Below are 17,181 nucleotides of genomic sequence, written 5' to 3'. Positions count from 1 at the left end.
TGCTGCAGCGGTCTCTAGGCGTGCTGTTGTGGCTGTCTCCCTCGGCGGCGCCCCTGTCCAGGCTGCCACTCCGAGGTCTTTGTGGCCTGAGCAGGTGTCCCAGAGGCAGCCTGCCGAGCCGAATCTGTGGGCGGGCCATCAGTAGCCTGCTGCTGTGGTGAGGGTCGAGGTCTCCTGCGAGGGCAGGCCTTGGCCAGATGACCGACCTGCCTGCAAATGAAGCACTGGTTCGGGAGCCCCGAGAACTCCACTCTCTGATCTATCCACCCCCCCCCCCCTATCCTAGGTAGCTGAATGACCTTAGGAAGGGAGGAGATGTCAGACACCAACACTCTGACCGAAGGTAGCCCAGCTGCTCTAGCCACCACTGAAGCTGCGCAGGGGCCCGTCTCTAGTACCGAGCCCACCAATGCTCCGAGCCTGGAGAGGAGCGGAAGATACTCCCGGCGGAGACCAGGGAAACAAACTGTAACATGGAAGAGGCGCTCTCCCTGCTCCGCCGCTGCTGGGTCAAATCCATGCTGCCAAGGTCTGAAGATAGCCCGAGCACCCCTGATGTCAAGGGGACTCATGGCAAGGACCTTGGCAACGCTCTGGGCGGCCTCGAACTCGATCTGATAATGTCCCCGGCCCAGAAGCTGTACATCCAGGATCTTGCCCACATCTGCAAGAAGGCGGGCCTGAAGAAGATCCCTGATCTCCCCTCTGCTGGGGCGAGTGCCGACTATACGGCAGATGGTGGAATGAGCCTGGAGGCGTTCCACCTCTGCGGTGAGGCTCGCTTCCTCTTCTGGCGAAAGAGAAAGCCTGATGGGGGTGTCCTCAGGGGCGGGCGAGGGGGCTGCGGATGAGTCCCTCTAAGGCGGGGCGGGAGGAGCCTCCATCAGAGTCTGAAGCTGCGGCGAAGGCGGGAACCTGCTGGAACCGAGTTGCACACAGAGAGGCGGAATACGGAGCGAAAAATGAAAACAAAACCCTCAGGGGGCGGAAGCGAGAAAGGAGGGAGGGGGGGGGGAGAAGGCGAAGGAGATAAAACCTAAAAAAAAAAGGGGGGGGAGGAGGGCAGGGGCTGCGCGCAAGAGGGATGGGAGGAAAAAGCGAACTGGCGGAGGGGGGGGAATGAGTCGCTGCAGAGAGGAGGAGGGCGCGAAGACAAGGGGGGGGGGGCGTACGGGAGAGGAAGGCGGCGAGCAGAGCTATGGGCGGCAGCGAAGGCAGGCGGAAGGGGGGGGCGCAGCAGCGAATGCAGACGGGGGGGCTAAACGAAAGGCGGCGGGGGTCAATGAAGGCGGCGGGCAATGCAGGCGGCGGGCAATGCAGGGAAGGCGGAGAAGGAAGAAGCGAGGAGGAAGCGAGGGGGCGAGCAGGCAGGGAAGGCGATGGGCGCAATGCAACAACGCGAGCAGGGAGAGGGGGCGGGAGCTTCAGCGAGCCGTCCAGTTCCAACGCGTTTTGTGGTTTGGAAACCTACAAAACAATTCAACCTCAAAACGCGGTTGAAACCTCACAAAACCTCTAGGAAAAAAATACTCAGCCGCCTGTAGGGTTGCCTGGCGAAGAGAAGGAATAAAAGTGCAACTGTTGTGCAGCCGTCTGTTGGAAAAGGAGTATGCGCAGCCCGACAACCAACCGCCCGTGGGAATAGGTTCAGCCGTCAGCAAGAGATGGAGCGCAGCAAAACTGATGGGGATGGAGGCGCACAAATCATGTGTCGAAGGGTGGTCGTGGAGCTTCTTTTTGTAGAGATTGGAGAGGGAGTTGCACTATTGTGATTTGGCTGGCTGCGGCTAGTTCCATGGGGGTGTGGGTAGGTGACCATGCACCCACCCCCCCACACACACAACTTAAGTGTGGCTCCCCACCTTGGCCCCTAAGTGGGTGCCCACTTTTAAGTGTATGTGAACATACAACCTTATAAATCAAAAGGTTAGAGATTAAAGTATTAAACTAACATGTGCAATATACTTACCACCTCTTCACATGCACCAAAACTCGTCAGAAGATAGAGCAAACTTCACGACTCACTGGCAGGCGCTCACATAGTTGTCACGGTACGAAAATACGATACCGTACGGTACGGTATTACCGTACGGTACGATACCGTACGGGAATATTCGGTACGATATGAAATTTTGGGATACCGTACGATAAAATACGGTTTTTTTAATTAAAGAACACCTACAAACATAGACATAATCAATTTGGAAGGGTAGAGTCTAGAGAAGTTGTTTCAAACCAAAATATCATTAAAAACAACTTAACAAGTTTGAAGTGACAAACAAAAGTACATAAAGTATAGAGGTGCGATGCGATCATGCGCGCTAGGCGCGAGTACAAAAAGAGAGGCTAGAGCCAAGGCCCAAGGAGAGACTAGACAAAGGCATCACTATCAGAGCTCTCCCTGAAATCATCCTCATGAGAAGAGGACACATCAGTGGCCTCGCCGAAGTCGCCATTGCTAAGAAGGTTGCCCTCATCATCGAACTCGGGCTCTCTAAGCTCATGTGAGAAGCCAAAGGGAGCATCCTCATCTGCAAGAGCGAGTGTGGAGCTACCCGATCCACGCCGCACATAGGTATGCACTATGTCCATGGAAGCACCACGAACCGTGCATCCACGGCTTCCTACTTGCACTCCTCTGCAATTACCTCCACGCCCACGACGAGTGCGAGTAGGTCGTGGATCAAACGACTCAAGCTCTCGATAGATCTCTGCATAGATCCTCTCCTCCTCCTCATCCTGCACTTTGTTTACACTCTCAAGAGTGCCCCCTGTGAGCTTGAATGCATCCACATTCACCTACATTGTACAATGATCAAGTGACAAGCAATGTATTAGAATTTGGTTCCAAATTTCAATAAACATTGAAGTTTGAAATTTGAATGCTTATAACTTATAACTTATAAGTTGTAACTTATACCTGTCTCGCTGATTCCATCTTTTGCATTGCGCGCACCATGCGCAAGTTAGCGCGGCAATACACTAGCCGCTCTAACTGTTGCGTGCTCAAGCGATTACGTAACTTTGTGTGTACAAGTGAGTAGGAACTCCAGTTCCTCTCACATGCACTTGAAGAGCAATCCTGAGCTAGGATTCTCAAAGCCACCTTTTGGAGGCTTGAGAGCGCATACCCAAATGTCTCCCACCAAAAGAGGGGCCTTACAAGCGATTCCCTCTTCCAACAGGTAGTAGATGCAAACGCGGCTCCTCCCCTTTGGTCATTGTAGCTTATGAGCTCCTCAAGGAACTTCCCATGGCATCCTCCGGCAATGCTTTGGGCAAGTAAGCATCTCGGGCTTCAAGTAGCTCCACGTTGGTGAAGAGGGCGGGTGATTTGTAAGCCGGATGCAATAAAGCGGCAAGACCATGGATAGGTCTGCGCATCCACTTCCATCTCTTCTCCACAATGGCCAACATACCATCGCGCTTCTCCTCGTCGATGGAAGGAGAAGCGCGTAACTCTGCTATGGCCTCTCTCATGAAGTGAACAAGAAGGCCCATGGTGGCTCCCTCCATGTCGGCGGTCATCCAAGCACAATGCAACACTTTCCCTTGCTAGCTATCGCCATTGTAAAACTTCATGCTAATATAAAAGGTGATCTTGTCCACAAGCTCTCTATCTCCTTTGCTCCCTCTCTCTCGTATTGTCTATGCTTCCGCCTGTGCAACATTAGCATTAAAATCAAAGGGCCCAGCTTATAAGAGTACCCAAGGGGTCTAATTAAATAAAGTTCCCCAGGGCCCTGCTCAAGTGTGTTGAGGCTTAGGAAGTTGGAACCCTTTATGGGCACCCACACACTTAATGAAAGTGTGCCAACTGTGGGTGGGGCTCCCAAGTGTCCCTTGGTTGGTGCATGGACCTAATAATTTCACGTTTCTCTGTTGCTTTTCCTGAGAAGGAAGTCCCCTAGCTCCAGGCAAGCACAACGTGAAGCAAAAAGCTTTCCATAGCTAGCACCCTAACACTCTCAACTGAAATCTGACTTTGCCATCAAAAAAATGTCCTATTGCTGCTAGTCACCATTTCTCCCCTACTACAGAGACCTGCACGGAGCTTGGCGAGGCTGTCCAGCCCCTTGGCGTCCTTGTGCGCACATTTTTGTGCCTGCCTGGTGCCCGTGGTACCAATTTTCGAGCCCAGGTACTGCCCGTGGTGTTTAGTTGCTGCTAACGCTTCTCAAATTCGACTTTCTCTAGTTGCACCGTATCCGCCCGTGGTGTTTAGTTGCTGCTAACACTACTCTATCTTTTCCAGCACTCTTGAGCTTCATAGATTCTGGTCTCTCTTGCATTTGGTGTGTGTATTCTGCTCTCTCTTGCATTTGGTGTGTGTGTGTGTGTCTGTGTGCAGGCTTCTTCCCTCATACCCAACATTGGTATCAGAGCTGGTTAGGGTTAGGGTTTTGTTGCATTAGGGTTTGCCGATTAGGGTTAGGGTTTTGCTGAAAAAGGGCTTTGCTGTTTAGGGTTAGGGTTCCGCCCTCAACTGTGCACCGCAGCCCTATCCTGTGCCTACAGATTCGCCACCGCCACTGTTCCCTGCCACCGCCCCTCAGATCCTGCACCTTCAGATTCGCCGCCGCCCCTGTTCGCTGCCGCCGCTCAGATCTGAGCCGCCCTCTGCGTGCATCGCCGCTGCCAACGTCGCCAGCCAGATCTACGCCTGTGCGCAGCGCCGCCGCCACTTCCAACACCGACGCCAGATATGTCGCCTGCGCTGCCTGTACGGCTCTGCATCGGTTGTACCTACGTCGTACGCCATCCAGATCTGTCGCCTTGCATCGTACGATGCCCAGATCTGATGCTGCCCTGACCTGTGCTGTGCGCCTCCCCTCTCCTCGAACTCAGTGCCAGCAGTAAACAGTAACCAGTTTGCTATTTTGTTAATTTCTTTTAAAATTACAAAAATTTCTAACAACTATTAGCAAATTGGGTGCATTAATTTTGGGGCTTTTCATCCTTGAGCTCAAAATTGTAAAATTGACATACATTGGCACTGATTTTGCCTGATTCGGTGCGTAATTGCACTGAATCTTGGGGATTTTGCAAAAATTGACACAATTTGCAGGTTCTTTACAGCATTTGCAGGCATTCTCATTGTTACAAGCAGATTCAGTTGACATTGGGGCATTTCCACCAAATTTTTTGGGAGTTACAACATTATTGCAACATTACTACTTGTTTGAACACACTTGTGACCGCCATGTCTGGGAACACTGGTGATTTATTTGGTATGCTTTTCATTGATGATAAGTTGGATGGCACCAACTATCCTATGTGGGCATACATGATGAAACATGTACTTGTTGCAAAGAATTTGTGGGTTTATGTATCAGGGGCTGATGTCAGGCCCATTGCTCCTGCACAAGCAACAAGTACTTCAGGAACCATTGATGCAGGTGATGATGTATCTTCAGGTGGTGCTCCATCTTCTGCACCTTTGCCACCCACTCCAGAACAGCTCAAATGGGATGCCAAGGATGTTCAGGCACATGCTTTGATTGCCCTTTCATGCAAAAGGCAAGTTATACTGCACATTCGTTCATGCACTTCTTCTAAGGGTGCATGGGATGTACTTGTTTCTTTGTATCAGGCTCGCAATGAGGCCCGTGTTGCCTATCTTCGCAAGAAGATTGAGTCTGAGCATATGGATGAGCGTGATTCAATGGACAAGTTCCTTACTCGCATCAAGGATTTGCGAGAGCAGCTCATCAATATTGATGAGGTCATTCCAGATGGTTCACTTGTATCTACAGTGCTTCAAGGTTTGCCAGAATACTATCAGGGTTTTGCTACTACTCTTCGTCTACTCATGAAGGGTAATCCAAACTTGTATACCTTTGATGAGTTGGTTACTCTCTTATTGCCGGAGGAGCAGTCTCGTTCTAATAGGACCACTATGCTTTCTGCTGATCAAGCATTTGGTGCCTTTGATCGAAACAAAGGTAAATCTTGGGCTTCATCTAGCGGTAAACCTAAGGACAAACCATATGCCCATTCAAATTCTACCTCATCTAAAGTGGGTGACAACAAGAAAAAGAAGAGATGCAACTATTGTAGAAAACCTGACCATCTTATTGAGGAGTGTATGAAGCGCATTGAGAGTGAAAAGAAAATGAAGCAGCAAGGTTTGGCTCCTACTGTGGACACTAAAGAAGAGGCAAACTTTGCTCATGAGGGATATGCATTAGTGGATACATGCAGTTTGCCTGCTTCTTGTTTGTCTATCTCAACTGGAGATTGGTACTTTGACAGTGGTGCTTCTAAGCACATCACTTCTTGCAGAGATCTATTTGCCAATTTGCAGGATTCACCTCCAGGTGGCATTGTTATGTGTGCCAATGATGCCTCTTACTCCATTAAAGGCATTGGCAATGTGGAGCTAACAGCATGTAATGGGGATAGCTTTACTCTTTGTGACACTTTATATGTACCAAGCATTAAGAAGAAACTCATTTCTGTTTCAGCCCTTGCATTATCTAGGTTTAAGGTTCAGTTTTCTGGCTATTGTTGCTCAGTGTATGACAGCAAAGATTCAGCTTCTCTTATGCTTTCTGGGACCTTATGCAGCGGCTTGTATAAGCTTGATATGTATGACAGGAGTACTTATTCTCATGATGCTATGATTGCATCCACCTCCCATGTGTTGAGTGACACTGAGTTATGGCATGCTTGGTTTGGTCACTTGAACTTCCCATCTCTTGTACGCTTGCAGAAGCAAGGTATGGTGCATGAGCTTCCTCCTATGCAGGTTCCCTTCAAGCATGTATGTGAGGGATGCATCCTTGGAAAGATGCACAGGAATTCATTTCCTAAAGATGGGGCTACGAGGGCTGTCCGACCATTACAGCTTGTTCATAGTGATCTTTGTGGCCCCATGAGGGCTCCATCTTTTGGAGGACACTTGTACTTCATCACGTTCATTGATGACTACACTCGGTTTTGTTGGGTGTATGGTTTAAAAATGAAGTCAGATGCCTTTGCAGATTTCAGAGACTTCCGTCCCATGGCTGAAAATGCTTGTGGACACAAGCTTGTCACATTGCGTAAAGATCGAGGGGGAGAATATTTGTCAAATGAGTTCACAGCTTACATGCAGTTACATGGTATTTCTCATCAGTGTACTACCCCCTATACTCCTCAGCAAAATGGAGTTGCAGAGAGACGTAATCGTACACTTATGGAGATGGCACGTTGCATGCTCAAAAGCAAGGATCTGCACAATAAGATTTGGCTTGAGGCGGTTATGTGTGCCAATTATGTGCTTAACCATTGCCCCATTAAAGCCTTGAAATCTATGACTGCCTATGAGGCATGGAATGGCAGGATTCCAGTGGTGACTCATATGAGAGTCTTTGGGTGTTTGGCATATATGCATGTGCCCACACAACAAAGACATAAGCTTTATTGCAAAGGCAATCAAATGCATTTTCATTGGTTATAGTACCGAGAGTAAAAGATACAGACTCTATGTGCCTAATACAGGCAAGATCATTGTGTCAAGAGATGTTAACTTTGATGAATATGCATCTCAACGACTTGTCTCATGTACCAAACAGCCGTCTATTGGGCCAGAAGATGTCTTTGATACTTTGTTGCCTTTATTCAATTCAAATGTGGACAATGTAGAGCCAGTTTCAGCTCATTTACAGCCACCTATGCCTGCTGAAAACCAGAAAAATCAGCAGCTGAACTTGCCCCAAATTGATCCTGAAATGCCTCACATTGATCAGGATACCTTGGGTGATGCATTGGCAAAGGAAGCTGCAGATACTAGGAAGTCAGAAACTGTTCCTAGATGGCTGGTTGACACTTTGCGTGATAGCAAACAGTCTACATTTATGCCAGGTCGTACACGCGCGGCTTCTCGCCATGCATCTTCACATTATGTGGATAGAGCTCTTGTTGCCACTGCTTGTAATGAGGAACCCATTTCTCATGTTGATGCATTGGAAGATGACCATTGGGTGGCAGCCATGCGTTCGGAGTTGGACTCCATTGACAAAAACGGTACTTGGGAGTTATGTGACTTGCCCCCGGGCAAGCGTGCTATTGGCACAAAATGGGTTTTCAAACTTACGCGTAAGCCTGATGGTTCAGTTGACCGCCATAAGGCTCGCTTGGTCGCCAAAGGGTATGCCCAACGTGAGTGGCATTGGCTATGAGGAGACCTTTGCTCCCACTTCACGTATGACTACCATACGTACTGTTATTGCATTGGCTGCCCACAAGCAGTGGCATGTACATCAGTTGGATGTTAAAACTGCTTTTTTGAATGGCGATTTGCAGGAGGAAGTTTGTGTGTCTCAGCCTCCTGGCTTTGTTCAAAAAGGTGCAGAAAATAAATTATGCCGTTTACATAAAGCACTGTATGGTCTTAAACAGGCCCCTTGTGCTTGGTACCACAAAATTCATACATACTTGACTGCCAAAGGGTTTCAAAATAGTTCAGCTGAGAGTACACTTTATGTACGCCACATTGGGAACAATGTTCTCATCCTTATTCTTTATGTGGATGACATGCTCGTCATTGGCCTTGAAGAGGGTGATATTTCAGCTTTTAAAGCTGATTTGCAGCATGCATTTGATGTCACAAACATGGGGCATTTACATTACTATTTGGGCATACAGTTTATACCTTTTGAGGGGGGTATCATGTTATCTCAGTGCAGATATGTTGAGCAGCTCCTTGAGCATTTTCACATGACAGATTGTAAACCTGTTTCTACTCCTATGGAACCAGGTCTAAAATTGTCACTTGAGTATGCTGGTGAGCCTTTTGATGTTTCCACCTATCAGCAAGCTGTGGGATGCCTTATCTAGTTATGCTCTACTCGTTTGGACATACAGTATGCTGTTTCTCAGTTGAGCAGATTCATGCATTGTCTGAGCACTATGCATTAGCAAGTGTGTAAGCGTGTCTTTCGCTATCTCAAAGGCACTGCAAACTTTGCCACACGAGTGTCAACCAGTGGTAACTGTTTTCTTCTTGGTGACTCATGCATCTCATGGCTCAGTAAGAAGCAGCCTACAGTGGCCACTTCTAGTTGTGAAGCTAAATACAGGGCAGCCTTTACAGCTACTGTGGAATGTGTTTGGCTACGACGCCTTCTGGCCGATCTTGGTGTTGGACAGCAGTCCCCTACAACCATTTACACTGACAGTCAGAGTGCTTTGGCAGTTGCACGAAGCCCAGTATTTCATGCCCGCACAAAGCATATTGAGCTTCACTATCATTATGTCAGGGAAAGGCTCCATGCAAGAGAGATTGACTTGGCTTATGTGTCTACAAATGCCAATATAGCAGATGGGTTTACAAAGCCTCTTTCGAGGGAAAAGTTTGAAGCTTTCCGCAAAGCTTTGAGCTTACAGCCTCTTCTAGGGTAGTCTGCTACACCCTGTCCCCGTTCACACCATTCACTTGAGGGGGGTTTGTTGGTCATTTGGTCATGACCACTCCCGGCTAGTTCAGCTGTGAACACAGCTTACTCACGGGCACTTTTTCCCTATGATTGGACACAAGTTTTTTCCCTGTGTGAACCCACTTATGTGTGTTGGGCACCTTGCCCTAGGCTACTCTATGTACTCACATTGTACTTTCATATTATTATTGAGTGCATCTTTTCTAGCACTCTTGAGCTTCATAGATTCTGCTCTAACTTGCATTTGGTGTGTGTGTGTGTGTTTGTGTGCAGGCTTCTTCCCTCATACCCAACACTTATTGCTCCATGAAACCACTCCTGAGCCAAGGGAAAAACTGTTGCCTGATGTGAATCTCCTCGTGTCTGGATCTCCTCCCCAATCTGAGTCACTCCAACCGTGGAGTCTAACTCCATCCATCAATCCCCCTCCTGTGTAAAAGAGTCCAAGATCCTTCGCATGCTACAGAAACCACAAGATACGCAATCCTGCCTCCCAAAGAGTCCTCTCTGCAAACATGAGCTCAACAGCCTCATCAGGAAGCTACCGTCCAATCTGGTATGCATCAACCAAATCAATGAACCATTCTGCTTCCCAATCAAGGAGGCATCATACTGCTTACAAGGATCAACAACTATTACGGTGGGATGCCAAGTCCTGGAAACCTGCTGAAGACCACTCAAGGCCTTCGAAAACCTATAAACCACCCCCTCTGAATCCGGAACCACAAAGCCTGGAGAATGTGCAACATCCACCTCCTTCTGCAAGTAATCGATTGTCCCCTGCCTGGTCTTCCAATAGGTCCTCGTCGAAAGAACTTCCTCAACTACAGGAGTTTCTTTGTCCCGAATGCTACAAGACATTAGAGCATAGGTTACCTGTAAAGTTTCCACTCACTGACGAACACAAGAACTACCAACATCCATACTGGAAAGTTCCTTCCAACTGCTGCCATCATCTGTCAAGCCATCCACCATCTGGTCCGGGAAAGCCTGCACCTGCAGCGTATCCACACTTAAGTGGCCATTACCAGACTGCCACTCATCACAAAACTGAGGACATGGGAGAGAGAGTGCTGAAAGTTTGTAAACTCCATTCTCCACTCCACCTTCCCAAACTACCTGGCATGTTGCCTTGTCCCGGAGAGCAACAAAATGCTCATCAAACTCCACCCGTATGCCAGTCTTGCAAACCGGATGCACTGACAATAGATGAAAACCAAGTGATGGAACATACAACACTTGGGAGGAATGCTTCCCCCCTCTGCCATCGGGAACTATCTCCAACCTGCCCTCACTGTGAACTGGGATAGTCGATGTATCCCTAGTAATAATGTGACCAAAATACTTGCAGAGATCCTGTAAAGCCAAACGGGAAGGAGTCATGTGCCTGGAAGCACCATTGTCTAGAATCCACTCCCGAGTATCGGTATAGCGGAGAATCCTCCAACCTCCTCCCTTCTCAAAGAAAATGAAACATCGGTGTCCATCACATCCAGGTGCACAAAGGCTGGAGTCTTCACGGTTGCTGCTGAGGATTCTGCACCCTTCTCGGTGCTCGGCTTGGGACACTGCCTCCAATAGTGGCCTTTCTCACCATAATCATTACACGTCCTCTCTGCCTTCAGTTTCTCAGAGTCTGAGTCGGACTTCTTCTCAGAAGACTTCTCCGATGAAGCCTTCCCTTTGCCCTTGTTGTTACGGCCTTTCGATCGTTGGCCAGTTAAGGTCTCCGAACCTCCGCCCTATGGAGGGTTCGTGAATCTTTCGTCCTGGTCCAAGACCATGGGCACAAGCTCCTCCCATGTGATGGTGCTAAGCCTGCCACTAGTAATCAACGAAGAGTAAAATGCTGAGTACTGAGAGGGCAAATGTGACAGCAATGTTATGGCCATATCCTCCGATTATCTCTTTCCCAGCCTGGAGAACTTCCTACTGAAGAGCCTACAGCTTGTTGATGTGCTCCCGCATTGTCGACGACTTTGCAAGATTCATCACCCACATCTGAACTTCGAAGGAGATCCTCTTCATGGACGATACCCTGTTATAGAGAGAAGCCAAATGCTGCCATATACCTCTAACCAGCGTCATATGCTTGATATGATTGATTACCTGTGGTGTGCAGTTGAGCAAAATGAAAGCACGGACTCTGGCATTGACACGATCCCATAAATGTGCCTATGACTCACGTTCCTTCCGAATAGAGGGTAACTCCCCTTCCTCTAACTCCGGCCGTGGAACCCCAACAACAATGAAATCAACAAGGTCGTAAAACTCCAAAATAGATTCCATCATTACCTTCCATATGCCATAGTTGTTCCCGTCCAACTGACAATCCACTGGGAATGTGGGGAGTGTTAGGATCTTCACATGCCTCTCAGCCATCTCAAGTAAATCTGCCATTGCGGGGGTGTAACTGAAAAGGGTGGGTGGGTGGGAAAAATAAAGAACTTAAACCTGCAAGTGGCTGTCCAGCAAATCAGCCCGCCTTCCTCTTGCTTCTCCTCTTCCCGTACGGCCCAAAACAGTCCACAATCAACAACAAACAGCCCCCCTCTTGCTCACACGGTTCCCAAGATCTTCCAAGAGCCTAGAGCTATGATTACATGTCAGAATATGCAGCGGAGATGAAGACAAGATCTGAAAACACAAGAGCAAGTGCACTGCAGAAAAACACAGCAATAGAGAGGGGGAGAGAGAGGCATGTAACTCTGCTATATACACTAGGAATCCCAAAATACTGAATACAATGTATGGGGGGCCAAGAGGCCATTTTATATGGCCCCTACAGCCAATCGACCTGCACAAAAGCAGCCGACAGCAACTAGATGTCCACATCCTGCTCAGCCTCGGCCAGCTACAGAGGACAACCTGGGGGCACCAGAATCAGTCGGCCATCATCTGGATGAGCCAACAGCCACAAGACAACCTCCCACACCTGAGGAAAAATAGGAAAAAAATAGGGAAAAATATGGAGAGTGGGGAAAAATGAGAATACACCTAAATCGGGCGGGCACATCCACAACAAAGGCCCTGGTGTAAATATACAGACAGGAGATGACTGCTAACATTTTTATCATCATGCGCTTGCAGCTTATGGCCAACTGCAGCTCTTCTCCTCTCTTTCAGCGTTGGCCGTACAGCAGGTCTCTCTCAACGCTGGCCGTACATCTACTGTTTGTTGGTCGTACAGAGTTGGCCGTACACACCAGCAATGATTCAGCTGGCTATTCAGTTACTGTTTGGCATCATACAGCCACACGTGTGGTTGTCATCTAGTGTTCTTCACTCTCACAGTCTTGGCCTTATTATGGTCAGATTTGGGGCTGCTGTTTATGAGCTAATTCACGGGACTGTTTTGAGATAGTTTTCGGCTGGCTTTTTGGTGCTGTGTTTTTTTTTTCGTGGCACTAGATAGATATCTGGGCAAGAGATTTGCTGATGCTTTGTTGGAAAATCCGGTGTTGTATGCACCCGCACCTTGGTTTATTGTAAAAGCTTCTCTGTGAATAAAGAAGTTCCTACGGGGGGCTAGCCGTTCCGGCTCAGTGCGGTGTTTTTATATTGTTTATGGTTCTTCCGCTGTGTTTTCATACTCTATCTGGTATTTGAAATGTTGGTCTATTGCTCCGGATCCCCGATTTCAGTGATAGTGGTATCAGAGCATGGCTTTCTCGGATGCAGAGGCTTCCTTCCAACAATGAGAAAGAAAAAAAATCAAAAGGGGGGACTACACTGACCAACAGATTTGCTATTGAGCTTATGGAAGCAATGATGAGCACTAGACAGATTGGTCTAAGGATTTATGGATTCATAGATTTTATCCTTAAAGCATGGAGTTGGCTTTATGTGCCTATGTTCAGTACTCTTTCCATATGGATTATTGTGGATAATAAACCAATTTTATGAGCAAGCTATTTGAAGATATATCTCAGGATATCTTATGGATATGGTGACGAGATATTTCTTTGACCTCATGACGAATCTAGAAAACAAAAGCTAAGAATACTTTGAGTTTCGCAAAGTTGATGCTTTTTACTACAAGTGTTTTTGGACACTTAACCCTTGTATGCCCGTACAAGGAGAACTGTGTGTTGTTTACCTTGAACTGTTTCAGGTAAATATTATGGTTGAAAAGCCTGGTTTATTTAGTTTTTCATACCGATATGTTCAACGACTATGGATTAAGGTTTTGGCATATCTTTGCTTGAGGATTTATACATATATGATGGTTTGGCGCATCTATATGGTTATTATTGGCTCAGCGATTCTTGGGCTTTATATACAGTCCTATGGCTCCCTTTACTGGGATGGAGTATGTTTTTGGCTCCCATTTATTCAGGATGCCGTGGATTTCTCGATATCTTATAGATCGAGGATTTTTCTATGCCGAAATGCCTGTAAAACTATTGGCGACCGAAATGCCTGTAGAAATATATGCAGCAAAAATGTTTATGGAGCACCAGGATATTTAAGCCTGTGACTCATTCTCATCTTATGTTCTACACTTGAGCCCACCTCTCCTTCCAGGTCTGTGATTAGAATACCACCACGAAGTGCACGTGGTAGAGTGAACTTGAGCCCACCTCTCCTCCAAGTTGTGGTCATAGTACCAACACCGAGTGTATGTAGTAGAGTGAACTTGAGCCCACCTCTCCTCCAACGTGTATGCTCTGAGTACTGACACGAAGTGCACGTTGTAGAGTGGACATGACACCTTGTTAACAAGGGACTTATGTCTACACCAAGTGTAGCTATTTGGCCCTCCGAGCTCTTTTTCCCATGAGGAACTCATCCCGGACACATGGAAACAGGGTTCATTAAGTCAGCACAAGAAAAAGCACTAGTCTTGGTCAAAAAGCAAGACAAGGAAAAAGTCAACTGTGTTGACCAAGAGCTGAGGGCATCATTGGAAAGAGGACATTGAACTGGATCAAAAAGCTAAAAGCCACTTTTCCAAAAAGCAGCTCCAGGGCCAAAAAGCAAGGTCCTGAAGCTTCAAAAGCATAAATTAAGAACTTTGGCTATTTTTTACTATTATTAAATATTTAAAAGAGAAAAACAAAAAGCAAAGCAAAAAGGCAAACTACATGCAAAGGCACAATCAAGGGAAAGTAAGCCAAACTACATGCAAAGGCACACAGAAGATAACTCAACAAACTGTGATATTCAAGGTAGCAGAAAACATAGGAAAACTATTTATTTGATGAAGAACTAGAGAATTATCGTCATTATCATCATTATTATCACCTTCTCCACCCTTAACCTCTACCCCACCTACGGCACAGCCATCGCCGCCTCAGTAGAGCCATTTCCGCTCAACGCCGCTGCCCCACAGCCGCTTCCGTCAATGTCACCGCCTGTTCCACCGGGCGGTGTTTTCGCCACCCAGAACCTCCTGTTTAATTACCGCCTATTTGCCGCCCTATGTGCTCCTCCGCCGCAACCTATTTGCTTCCGTCTGCCTCCTCCAACAACGTTGCTTATAGCACCTATCAACCGCCTTCTTTGGAGGGTTGCCACCCATTGAAGAAACGCCACCTCCCCTCTTTTGGTGAAAGAACCTTGGACAACCGTGCATCTCTCTCAACAACTCGTCCTAGAGTTCCTTGTGAGATTTTTGTGAGCAACAAAGACTTGATTCATATCTTGGTACTAGCCCGGTGTAAGACTCTTGTGGGTCTTTTTATTGGTGTGCTCAAACATCAGGAATCTTGTGCCTCGACGTCGACTCAGCACCAACCTCATCATCGTCATATTTGTTTGATATTGTATTCATTTGTTGTAGTGGTCCTGGCTTGGAAGAGCCTATGGATTGTTCCTAAAAAGGGGGCGGGGCCCGTTCCCTGCTCAGTGTGGTGTACTGTGCAAGATCCCTATTCCCTTCTCTCTCTCCCCTCTCTCTCTTTATATCTTTATCTCTTGGACACGTGGTTGAGTCTGTCACAGCACGCCCCGCTAGGCTTACAGTGGTATCAGAGCAAGGATATCTCTTGAAGAAATCTTTCTTGGGGTGGCATAGCCATCTCCAGAGCTAAGGGAGACCAAGGGCCTCAAGAAGGGAACAACTACGAAGCCAACACAGAACTTCTAGAAGGGAACCAAGGCTGCCAATCTATCTCTCATGAGACCACGGCCATGACCAGCAGAATATCGAGATTTTCAAAAGTTCAAACGGTATCTTCAAGAAGAAGAATTCCTAGACTGGAGAGCCAAGAAGGAACAGGACCAAAGAAGGGCTCCAATGTTTGAAGATTTCATCAAGGATCAAGCCACCGAAGCCGAAGGAGTTGAAGCTGCTAAAGCCTATCGTCGGGCCAAAGGAGTCACCATTGGAGAAGGATCTAGAGTTACCCGGTTTATTTCTCGTGGAGGAAACAGGGAGGCTATCCCTAGGCCCGCTCTCTCGAACGCCGCTTCTTCAAGACAGGTAAAGGAAAGGAAGGCAAAGGAGACTACATCGACCGGCAAGATGGACTTAAAGCCGAGAGAGAGGAGCATCAAGTTTGATGCTTTACATGGAAAGCGGGATACCGAAAAAGCTTTATCCTTTGTCAACCAATTTGACGCTGCTTTTGGAGGTGACGACTACTCCGAAAAGTCAAAACTTTGCATGGTTCGTATGCATTTGAAGGATGCAGCCTTAAATTGGTGACTAGAAGTAGTACAAGAAGGGACCGAGCCAAAGACGTTGTGGGGTTGCCGAGTGTTTCAGAATATGCAGCGGAAATGATATCCAAACTTGGGTAGACAAGAGCAAGTAGACTGCAGAAAATAATCAGCACAAGAAACACTGAGAGATGTGTGTAAACTCTTCTCTATACACAAGATCCCGAAGAAAACTGAATGAGAAAGTGGAGGAGGATGGGGGGGAATATATACAAGCCCATGAGGGCAGTCGGCCAGCTCTGGAAGAGGCCCACGACTCATAAAATGTCCACGACTGCTGAAAAACAGCAGTCGGCCAGCATCTGATCCCCACATCTGCTCAGATCAAGTCGGCCAGCACTCAGATGGCCCACGACTGCTACAGATGCAGTCGGCCAGCCTCAGAGTGGTCCTGGCATCACCTGGCAGCCCTCCAGCCACTAGGAAAAAATGGAAAAAAATAGGGAAAAATACGGGGAGTGTGGAAAAATGATATACGGGCGGGCACACCCACAACAGAGGCCCTGGTGTATACAAATAGACAGGAGATGACTTCTAACACCCCCTCTCAGCTCCTGGCTGTGTAACCAACCCCAGGGAGCTAGAGTGCCGCCTGAGCGTAGCCTGAGGTAGAGACTTCGTGAAGAGGTCCGCCGCATTGTCCTCCGTCGAACAATAAAGTAGCAAGATGTCACCAGCCAAGATCTTCTCACGAACAAAGTGATACTGTATCTCTATATGCTTGGTCCGGGCATGGAAAACCGGGTTCCGAGCAATAGCTATACAACTCTGGTTATCACACTGGATGACTGTGGGCTCCCTCTGTGGAAACCCCATCTCGCCAAGCAGCCTCCGCAGCCATACAACCTCACAAGCAGCACCACAAGCAGCCCGATACTCTGCCTCTGTCGAAGAAAGGGCAATAGTCGGCTGCTTCTTGCTGCTCCAAGAAACCGCTCCTGAGCCGAGGGTAAAAGTGTATCCTGAAGTAGATCTCCTCGTGTCTGGATCTCCTCCCCAATCTGAGTCACTCCAACCTTGAAGCTTGACTCCATTCCCTCCTGTGTAAAAGAGTCCCAGATCCTTCGTACTCTGCAGATACCGCAAGATCCGC

At 47.8% G+C, this 17,181-nt stretch overlaps 2 pseudogenes across 1 annotated transcript in view; both read right to left on the bottom strand.

Annotated features, from left to right (window-relative positions):
- LOC147634756 (uncharacterized) overlaps positions 1–17,181 on the bottom strand; it is a 148,743-nt pseudogene that overhangs the window by 91,955 nt on the left and 39,607 nt on the right. The window lies entirely within an intron of this gene.
- On the bottom strand, positions 2,211–3,516 carry LOC147634757 (uncharacterized; annotated as a pseudogene).

This window comes from Cibotium barometz, chromosome 10 (assembly GCF_041138505.1).
Source record: "Cibotium barometz isolate CiBa-2024 chromosome 10, ASM4113850v1, whole genome shotgun sequence".
NCBI classification, from domain to species: Eukaryota; Viridiplantae; Streptophyta; class Polypodiopsida; order Cyatheales; family Cibotiaceae; genus Cibotium; species Cibotium barometz.
The sequence above is the reverse complement of the archived record's forward strand: the minus strand, read 5'-3'. Positions and strand labels throughout refer to the sequence as shown.